The sequence below is a fragment of the Bos taurus genome, chromosome 1 (genome assembly GCF_002263795.3).
Source record: "Bos taurus isolate L1 Dominette 01449 registration number 42190680 breed Hereford chromosome 1, ARS-UCD2.0, whole genome shotgun sequence".
In the NCBI taxonomy this organism is placed as follows: domain Eukaryota; kingdom Metazoa; phylum Chordata; class Mammalia; order Artiodactyla; family Bovidae; genus Bos; species Bos taurus.
In genome coordinates this window covers 116,189,320-116,200,477 of record NC_037328.1, presented here as the reverse complement: position 1 = coordinate 116,200,477, position 11,158 = coordinate 116,189,320, and positions in this window count along the sequence as shown.

The following is an 11,158-nucleotide window of genomic DNA, read 5'->3' as shown; positions in this document are numbered from 1 at the left end:
CACATTGCTTGAGTCTACAGCTGCATTATTTGCTTTTTGGTCATCTCAGCACCTAATCTGTTCTCCAATCTCCTAACATATTCCACCATATTAAGCTCTTCCCTGAAATCCAAACACTAAACTATTACATCAGGACCCATGAGTATAGACTATTATGTTTTCATTGGTATTTGTTGTCTCATCACATGCATGAAATAACATCTTACTCAACAATCATCTAGTTGTGTTTTTTATAAAAGAGACACTGTTCAAAGATACTGTCTTCAGATCAGATCAGATCAGTCACTCAGTCCTGTCTGACTCTTTGCGAGACCATGAATTGCAGCACGCCAGGCCTCCCTGTCCATCACCAACACCTGGAGTTCACCCAAACTCACGTCCATCGAGTCGGTGATGCCATCCAGCCATCTCATCCTCTGTCGTCCCCTTCTCGTCTTGCCCCCAATCCCTCCCAGCATCAGAGTCTTTGCATGAGGTGGCCAAAGTATTGGAGTTTCAGCACAGCATCAGTCCCTCCAATGAACACCCAGGACTGGTCTCCTTTAGGATGGACTGGTTGGATCTCCTTGCAGTCCAAGGGACTCTCAAGAGTCTTCTCCAACACCACAGTTCAAAAGCATCAATTCTTCAGCGCTCAGCCTTCTTCACAGTCCAACTCTCACATCATACATGACCACAGGAGAAACCATAGCCTTAACTAGACGGACCTTTGTTGGCAAAGTAATGTCTCTGCTTTTGAATATGCTATCTACGTTGGTCATAACTTTCCTTCTCAGATGAAAAAAAAAATTGCTTGCCTGAATTAATCATTGGAATCATGTGAATCTTTGTGGTTCAAGATTTATTTTGTAAACATCATTATTTACATTAATTATAAAACTTAACATAAAGCTTATAGCTGTCAGTATTACAAACCATTAAGTTAATATGTAAATACTACAGTGACTAACATGTGATTATTGAGGAAAGGAAGGTCTGTGGAATTGAAGACAATTTTTAAACTAAGAAAAATTTATGACCCATGCAGATATAAAAATCCAGATATGTTAAAGACTATATTTTAATTCAATTCAATCAGTAAGCAAACCAAGCCACTGTTATAACTCATACAAAAGATAATTCAGAGGACCGATATAACAAAAAGACGTCAAAGACAATGAGCAATAGAGGGTGTGCTTAATGTAGACAATGCATAGTTGTAAAGTATTTCAAAGACCATAATATACTAGACCCAGATAACGTAGAGAAACACAAAGATGACACAGAAGAAAGAAGATCTCTTTCTTCTAGGCAACACAGAAGATCAGTTTTTTATTGAAGTACATTTATTTTTTCTTTAGTGGAAAGAAGGACAAGATGAGAGTAAATTTCTCAACACTTTAAAGCATCAGAACAATTTGCTATGTGAATTATATCTGTAGTTATAGAGCTATATCAATGAGCCAATTAAAGAGCTTTAGGAGAGGGGGTTAGACATTTTTTGGGCTCCAAAATCACTGCAGATGGTGATTGAAGCCACAAAATTAAGAGATGCTTACTCCTTGGAAGGAAAGTTATGACCAACCCACTCCATTGTTCTTGCCTGGAGAATCCCAGGGATGGGAGAGCCTGGTGGGCTGCCATCTCTGGGGTTGCACAGAGTCAGACAGGACTGAAGCAACTTAGCAGCAGCAGCAGCAGAAAACATATTCAAAAGCAGAGACATTACTTTGCTAACAAAGGTCCATCTAGTCAAGACTATGGTTTCTCCAGTAGTCATGTATGGATGTGAGAGTTGGACTGTGAAGAAAGCTGAGCACTGAAGAATTGATGCTTTTGAAGTGTGGTGTTGGAGAAGACTCTTGAGAGTCCCTTGGACTGCAAGGAGATCCAACCAGTTCATTCTAAAGGAGATCAGTCCTGGGTGTTCTTTGGAAGGAATGATGCTAAAGATGAAACTCCAATACTTTGGCCACCTCATGCGAAGAGTTGACTCATTGGAAAAGACTCTGATGCTGGGAGGGATTGGAGGCAGGAGAAGAAGAGGATGACAGAGGATGAGGTGGCTGGATGGCATCACCGAATCGATGGACATGAGTTTGAGTGAACTCCGGGAGTTGGTGATGGACAGGGAGGCCTGGCATGCTGCAATTCATGGGGTCACAAAGAGTCGGACAGTATGAGCAACTGAACTGAACTGAACTGAGGAGAGGGGGAGAATCAAGATGGCAGAGGAGTAGAAAGTAAAATCACCTCCTTCCACAGAAACATTGAAAATACAAATGGAAAGATTCACACAGAACAGCTACTGAACATTGACAGAAGACCTCAGATCTCTGAAAAGACAAGAAAACTTCCATGTAATCAGGAAAGAACCAAAGGAAGAAAGAAAAGAAGTAATCAGTACTGTGCCCCAGGGAGGCAGCTGTGAAGGAGGAAAGGTTCCCACTGCTCTGGAAGTCTTCTTATCAGCAAGGAGATCAGCCTGGACAGATGGGGAATTTCAGAGCCTTAAAGGAGAGAGCAACAATCAATCTGTGGAAGGCGTAACAGTGAGTAACTTGCCCAGAGGGTCAACACCACCACCCGGCTCCCCACAACCTAGACAGTCCTGTGTTGGTAAGGGTGAGAAGCACATGCTGATGCCCAGATTCAAGAGCTCAGTCCCAGGGAAAGGACCAGGGTTGTATGTGGAAACAGCTGAAGAGTTCAGGCTGTAGCAACTGAGGGTGTACTAGGAAGAAGCCTGGGCCTGCCAGAGAGGTGAGGCACCATTATTTGGAGGTGCACAAGGAGAGGGGTGGGACCATCGTAAAAGCGTCTTTCCCTGTGAGAGCTCTCAGGTGCAGAACACCTCCTACAGGAGCTTTGGGGATGGGCACAAGTCGCCACTGCCACCTTGGGCTCCAAAGATGGACACTGGCCACCTCCTCCAGAACACAAGCAGATGCCAGGCTCCACATCTGTGGACCCAGAAGGGTATGGGCAGTTCCCACCACTACAAATTTCAAATTTTGCCACTGAGCCCTAGGACCACCTCCTCCACTGACCCAAACGGGCACAGAGAGCTTCCCAAACTAGCAATTCCACCAACAGGTCACAGGACCTGCCTACACTGACCCAGAAAGGAGCTGACAGCTCTGACCTCTAGGAATTTCACCAGTGGGTCCCAGGATTTGCCTACACTGTCCTCAAATGGCAAGGAAACTTCTGACTACCCGTGGGTGCTGGGACTTGCCCTCCAGTCCTGGGATATTTCCCCTACTAAGTCCATCAGTGAGAGCTGGCACCTGCCCCATTTCCCCAGGTTTATGAGGAAAGCTCTCACTATTAGGAAATCTGTCAGTGGATACTGGGATGCACCCTGCTGTCCCAGGAAGGCATGGATACCTCCTCCAACTAGGAGGCACTGAAACCATAGCTGAGCCCCACTGGCTCTGTGACTAAGGAAGAAGAGTTGAAATCTCTCCTTGTAGCTCCATAAAACTCCTTTGATGGCTTCCTAAATTCAGTGGTTACAAAATATCTGAAAGAATAAATATCCTAGAAGCTGGAATAGGTCTGACTTTACCAGCTGTGGACTTTGTGGGCATGTACACATAGAGATTAGGTCAGGCCAGCACCTGAGCTGCTTCTATAGCTGGTCCAGGTTCATGACTACTGAAGTCCTGGGTCCTTATCTCAGTGGATCTGTGCCAGTGTCCTGGTGAAAACAACACCTGAGAGTCACTGGGGCCAAATTCAGGCATACCCACAGGTAAGATGAGACTGAGAGCAATGCCAACAACAGTATACTTTGTGAGCTTACACAAGACGAAAAGGGAACACTGCAGAGTATATTCACAAATGAATGGCTCCAGAGGAGGAATATTCAGTGGCTTTTCTCCCAGTGGAAGTGCTCTAATACAACATACCTTGTGCCACAGATTAAAGTGACAGCTAAGAAACAGATCAGGGGGCCTCTGCTACAACAACTAGGGAGCAGACCTCACTCCTGATAGGGCAGTGACAAGCAAAAAGCAAATGGGAGGCCATGCTCAATATCCAGGGCAGGCCCTCATCACTACAACACCAATCAAACCCCCTATTAAGAGGATAGTGCCACAAATGTCTGGATCAACCTCACACACCAGGGATCAGACACCAGAAGCAAGAGGAACTACAATAGTGCAGCCTGCAGAAAGGAGACCACAAATTCAGTAAGTTTAACAAAATGAGGTGACAAAGAAATACGTTTCAGACAAAGGAGCAAAATAAAAACTGACAAAAACAACTAAATGAAGAGGAGATAGGCAATCTACCTGAGAAAGACTCAAGAGTAAATATGATCCAAGATCTCAGCAAAAGAATGGAGGCACAGGTCAAGAAGATACAATAAAAGTTTAGCAAAGACTTAGAAGAACTAAAGAACAAACAAACAGAGATGAACAATACAATAACTGAAATGAAAAATACTCTAGAAGGAATCAGTAGCAGAATAACTGAGATGGAAGAATGGATAAATGACCTGGAAGACAGAATGGTGGAAATCTCTGCTAAGGAACAGAATAAATAAAAAAGGATGAAAAGAAATGAGGACAGTCTCAGGAGATCTCTAGGACAACATTAAACACACTTTTTTTTTTTTTTTCTCAGAAGAAGAAAGAGAGAAAGGGCCTGAGAAAAAATTTGAAGAGACTATAATAAAAAACTTCCCTAACATAGGAAAAGAAATAGTCATCCAAATCCAGGAAGTACACAGCGTCTCATACAGGATAAAGCCAAGGATGAAAACACAAACACATATTAACCAAACTATCAAAAATTAAATAAGAAGAAAAAAATATTAAAAGCAACAAGATAAAAGCAGCAAAAAATATACAAGGGAACCCCCATAAGGTTATTATTTTTCAGTTGCCCAGTCGTGTCTGACTCTTTGCAACCCCGTGGACTGCAGCACGCCAGGCTTCCCTGTCCCTAACCATCTCCTGAAGTTTGCCCAAGTTCATGTCCATTGCACTGGTGATGCCATCCATCCATCTCATCCTCTGATGCCCCCTTCTTCTGCCCTCAATCTTTCCCAGCATTAGGGCTTTCCCAATGAGTTGGCGGTTGGCATCAGATGACCAAAATACTGGAGTTTCAGCTTCAGCATTAGTCCTTCCAATGACTATTCAGGGTTAATTTCCCTAAAGATTGGCTAGTTTGATCTCCTTGCTGTACAAGGGACTTCCAGGAGTCTTCTCCAGCATCAGAGTTTGATGGCATCAATTCTTTAGAGTTCTGGCTTCTTTACAGTCCAGCTCTCACAACCATACGTGACCACTGGGAAGACTATAGCCTCGACTATATGGACCCTTTGTTGGCCTAGTAATGTCTCCGCTTTTCAACACACTATCTAGGCTTGTCATAGCTTCCTGCCAAGAAACAATTGTTTTCTGGTTTCATGGCTGCAGTCACCATCCACAGTGATCTTAGAACTCAAGAAATGGAAATCTGTCACTACTTCCACATTTTCTCCCTCTATTTGCCATAAAATAATGGGGCCAGATGCCATGATCTTAGTTTAAAAACAAAAATATTTAGCTTTAAGCCAACTCTTTCCCTCTCCTCCTTCACCCTCATCACCAGGGTCTTTAGTTCTTCTTCACTTTCTGCCATTAGGGTGGGTGTCATCTGCATATCTGAGGTTGTTGATGTTTCTCCCACCTATCTTGATTCCAGCTCATAACTCATCCAGCCCAGCATTTCTCATGATGTGCTCAGCATATAGTTTAAACAAACAGGGTGACATCAGACAGCTGTTATACTCCTTTCTCAATCTTGAGCCAATAAATTGTTCCATACAGGGCTCAAAATATTGCTTCTTGACCTGCATACAGTTTTCTCAGGAGACAGTTTGGATGATTTGGTATGCCCACCTCTTTAAGAACTTTCCACAGTTTGTTATGATCCACACAGTCAAAGGCTTTAGTGTAGTCAATGAAACAGAGGTAGATGTTTTTCTGGAATTCCCTTGCTTTCTCTATGATCCAGAGAATGTTGGCAATGTGATATCTGGTTGCTCTTCCTTTTCCAAACCCAGCTTGAACTTCTGGAAGTTTTTGGTTTGCATAATGCTAAAACCTTGTGGAAAATTCTGAAAGAGATGGGAATACCAGACCACCTGACCTGCCTCTTGAGAAACCTATATGCAGGTCAGGAAGCAACAGTTAGAACTGGACATGGAACAACAGACTGGTTCCAAATAGGAAAAGGAGTACATCAAGGCTGTATATTGTCACCCTGCTTGTTTAACTTATATGCAAAGTACCTCATAAGAAATGCTGGCTGGAGGAAGCACAAGCTGGAATCATGATTGCTGGAAGAAATATCAATAACCTCAGATATGCAGATGATACCACCCTTATGGAAGAAAGTGAAGAGGAACTAAAAAGCCTCTTGATGAAAGTGAAAGAGGAGAGTGAAAACGTTGGCTTAATACTCAACATTCAGAAAACTAATATCATGGCATCTGGTCCCATCACTTCATGGGAAATAGAAGGGGGAAAAAGTGGAAACAGTGTCAGACTTTATTTTTGGGGGGCTCCAAAATTACTTCAGATGATGATTGAAGTCATGAAATTAAAAGACATTTATTCATTGGAAGGAAAGTTAGGACCAACCTAGACAGCATATTGAAAAGCAGAGACATTACTTTGCCAACAAAGGTCAGTCTAGTCAAGGCTATTGTTTTTCCAGTGGTCATGTATGGATGTGAGAGTTGGACTGTGAAGAAAGCTGAGCACTGAAGAATCGATGTTTTTGAACTGTGGTGTTGGAGAAGACTCTTGAGAGTCCCTTGGACTGCAAGGAGATCCAACCAGCCCATCCTAAAGGTGATCAGTCCTGGGTGTTCATTGGAAGGACTGATGCTGAAGCTGAAACTCTAATACTTTGGCCACCTCATGTGAAGAGTTGACTCATTGGAAAAGATTCTGATGCTGAGAGGGATTGGAGGCAGGAAGAGAAGGGGGCAATAGAGGATGAGATGGCTGGATGGCATCACTGACTCGGACATGGGTTTGGGTGAACTCTAGGAGTTGTCGATGGACAAGGAGGCCTGGCGTGCTGCGATTCATGGGATCACAAAGAGTCAGACACAACTGAGCCACTGAACTGAAGTGAACTAAACTGAAGCCTAGCATACAAGATTTTAAGCATGATCTTACTAGTACTGGATATGAGTGCAATTGTCTGATGGTTAACACATTCTTTAGTACTACCCTTCTTGGGAATTGGGATGAGGATTGACCTTTTCCAGTCCTGTGGCTTGGTCTTCCAGATTTGCTGACATGTTGAATGCAACACCTTGATGGCATCATCCTTTAGGGTTTTAAATAGTTTTATTGGAATTCCATCGCATCCGTTAGTTTTATTTACAGCAGTGCTCCCTAAGGCCTGCTTGACTTTGCACTCCAGAACGTCTGGCTCTGGGTAACGGACCACACCATCCAGTTCATTTAGATCTTTTTTGTACAGTTCTTCCATGTATTCTTTCTCTCTCTTCTTCATCTCTTCAGTGTCAACGAGTTCTCTCTACTGTTTCTGTCCTTTATTTTGCCCATCTTTGGGTGAAATGTTCCCTTGATATGTCCAATTTTCCAAAAGAGATCTCTAGTCTTTCCCCTTCTGTTGTTCTCTTTTAGTTTTATGCACTGTTCATTGAAGAAGGCCTTCTTGTCTCTCTGTGCTATTCTTTGGAACTCTTTGTTTAGTTGGATGTACTTTTCCCTTTCTCCATTGCTTTTCATTTCTCTTCTTTATCCAGCTATTCACAAAGCTGCCTCAGATAACCACTTTACCTTCTTGCTTTTATTTTTCTTTGGGATGGTTTTGTTTGCTGCTTACTGTACAATATTACAGACCTCCATCCATAGTTATTCAGATCTAATTCCTTGAATGTATTCATTACTTCCACTGCATGTTCATAGGAGATTTTATTTAAGTTGTATTTGGTTGGCCTAGTGGTTTCCCCCACTTTCTTTAGTTTAAGCCTGAATTTTCCTATGAGGAGCTGATTGAGCCACAGTCAGCTCCAGGTCATATTTTTTCTGACTGTATACAGCTTCTCCATCTTTGGCTACAAAGAACGCAATCAATTTGATTTAGGTATTGACCCAAATTATAGGTGATGTCTATGTGTAAAGTCATCTCATGTTGTTGAAAAAGGGTATTTGCTATGACCAGTGCATTCTCTTGGCAGAATTCAGTTAGCCTTTGCCCTGCTTCATTTTGTTCTCCAAGGTCAAACTTGCCTGTTACTCCAGGTACCTTTTGACTTCCTACTTCTGCATTCCAATCCCCAGTGATGAATAGAACATCTTTGTTTTTGGTGTTAGTTCTAGGAGGTCTTCTAAGTCTTCATAGAACGGATCAACTTCAGCTTCTTCAGCATTGGTGGTAGGGGAATAGACTTGAATTACTGTAATGTTGAATGGCTTGCCTTGGAAACAAAGTGGGATCATTTTGTCATTTTTGAGGTTGCACCCAGGTACTACCTTTTGGACTCTTTTGTTGATTATGAGGGCTACTACATTTCTTCAATGGGATTCTTGCCCATAGTAGTTATAATGGTCATCTTAATTAAATTTGTCCGTTCCTGTCCATTTTAGTTCACTGATTTCTAAAATCTTGATGTTTATTCTTATCATCTCCTGCTTGAACCACGCCAGAGTTACCTTGATTCATGGACCTAAAATTCCAGGTTCCTATGCAATACTGTTTTTTGAAGCATTGGGTTTTTCTTTCATCACTAGACACATCTACAACTGAATATTGTTTCCGCCTTGGCCCAGTTGCTTTAATTTTCTGTGGCTACTAGTAGTTCTCTTCCACTCTTCCCCAGTAGCATATTGGATACCTTCAGCCCTGGGGGACCCATCTTTCAGTGTCATATCTTTTTGTCTTTTTATACAGTTCATGAGGTTCTCAAGGCAAGTATTCTGGGGTGATTTGACATTCCCTCTTCTAGTAGATCATGTTTTGTCAGAACTATCCCATAAGGTTATCAGCTGATTTTTTTAGCAGAGACTCTTCAGGGCAGAAGAGAGAGGCATGATACATTTAAAGTGATGAGAGGGAAAAACCTACAACTGAGAATACTCTACCCAGCAAGTGTCTCATTCAGATTCCATGTAGAAATCAAATGCTTTACAGACAAGCAAGAGCTAAGAGAATCCAATATCACCAAGTCAGCTCTACAACAATTGCTAAATGAACTTCTGTAGGCAGAAAATACTAGAGAACAAAAGAGGAAGGGAATAAAAAAGACCTAAAAAACAAACTCAAAACAATTAATAAAGTGACAATAGGAACATACATGGCTACATAGCACTGGGGTGGGAAGTGGCCGAGAGGAGATGCCCCAGTCCAAGATCAGTAGTGGGGGCCATGAGGAGCTACCACATGTCCAAGGTAAGGAGCAGCAGCTGTGCTTTGCTGGAGCAGCCGTGAAGAGATATTCCATGTACAAGCCTTGTCTAACTCAATGAAACTAAGCCATGACATGTAGGGCCACCCAAGATGGATGGGTCATGGTGGACAGTACTGACAAAATGTGGTCCACTGGAGAAGGGAATGGCAATACTGATCACTTCAGTATTGTTGCCTTGAGAACCCCATTAACAGTATGAAAAGACAAAAAGATAGGACATGGAAAGATGAACTCCCCAGGTCTTTGGTGCCCAATATGCTACTGGAGATCAGTGGAGAAATAACGCCAGAAAGAATGAAGAGATGGAGCCAAAGCAAAAACAACACCCAGTTCTGGGTATGACTGGTGATAGAAGCAAGGTCCAATGCTATAAGAGGAATATTGCATAGGAATCTGGAATGTTAGATCCACGAAACAAGGCAACTTAGAAGTGATCAAACAGGACAAGGCAAGAGTGAACATCAACACTTTAGGAATAAGTGAACTAAAATGGACTGGAATGGGTAAATTTAACACAGATTAAATATATTATATCTACTATAATAGTAGATATTTATTATATCTACTACTGTGAGCAAGAATCCTTTAGAAGAAATGGAGTAGCCATCATAGTTAACAAAAGAGTCCAAAATTCAGTACTTGAATACAATCTCAAAAATGACAGAATGATCTCTGTTCATTTCCAAGATAAACCATTCAATATCACAGTAACCCAAGTCTATGCCCCGACCAGTAATGCTGAAGAAGCTGAACGGTTCTATGAAGACCTACAAGACCTTCTAGAATTAACACCCCAAAAAGATGTCCTTTTCATTATAGGCGACTGGAACACAAAAGTAGGAAGTCAAGAAACACCTGGAGTAACAGGCAAATTTGGCCTTGGAATACGGAATGAAGCAGGGCAAAGACTGATAGAGTTTTGCAAAAGAATGCACTGGTCATAGCAAATACCCTCTTCAAGCAACACAAGAGAAGACTCTACACATGGACATCAACAAATGGCCAACACCAAAATCAGATTGATTATACTCTTTGCAGCCGAAGATGGAGAAGCTCTATACAGTCAGCAAAAACAAGACCGGGAATTGACTGTGGCTCAGATCATGAACTCTTTATTGTCAAATTCAGACTTAAATTGAAGAAAGTAGGGAAAACCACTAGACCATTCAGGTATGACCTAAATCAAACCCTTTACGATGATACAGTGGAAGTGAGAAATAGATTTAAGGGCCTAAATCTGATAGACCACATGATGAACTAGGACAGAGGTTGATGACATTGTACAGGAGACAGTGATCAAGACCATCCCCAAGAAAAAGAAATGCAGAAAAGTAAAATGGCTATCTGAAGAGGCCTTACAAATAGCTGTGAGAAGAAGAGAAGTGAAAAGCAAAGGAGAAAAGGAACGATATAAGCATCTGAATGCAGAGTTTCAAAGAATAGCAAGGAGAGATAAGAAAGCCTTCCTCAGTGATCAGTGCAAAGAAATAGAGGAAAACAACAGAATGGGAAAGACTAGAGATCTCTTCAAGAGCATTAGAGATACCAAGGGAATATTTCAGCCAAGATGGGCTCAATAAAGGACAGAAATGGTATGGACCCAACAGAAGCAGATGATATTAAGAAGAGGTGGCAAGAATATACAGGAAAACTACACAAAAAACATCTTCACAAACAAGATAATCATGATGGTGTGATCACTCACCAGGAGCCAGACATTTTTGA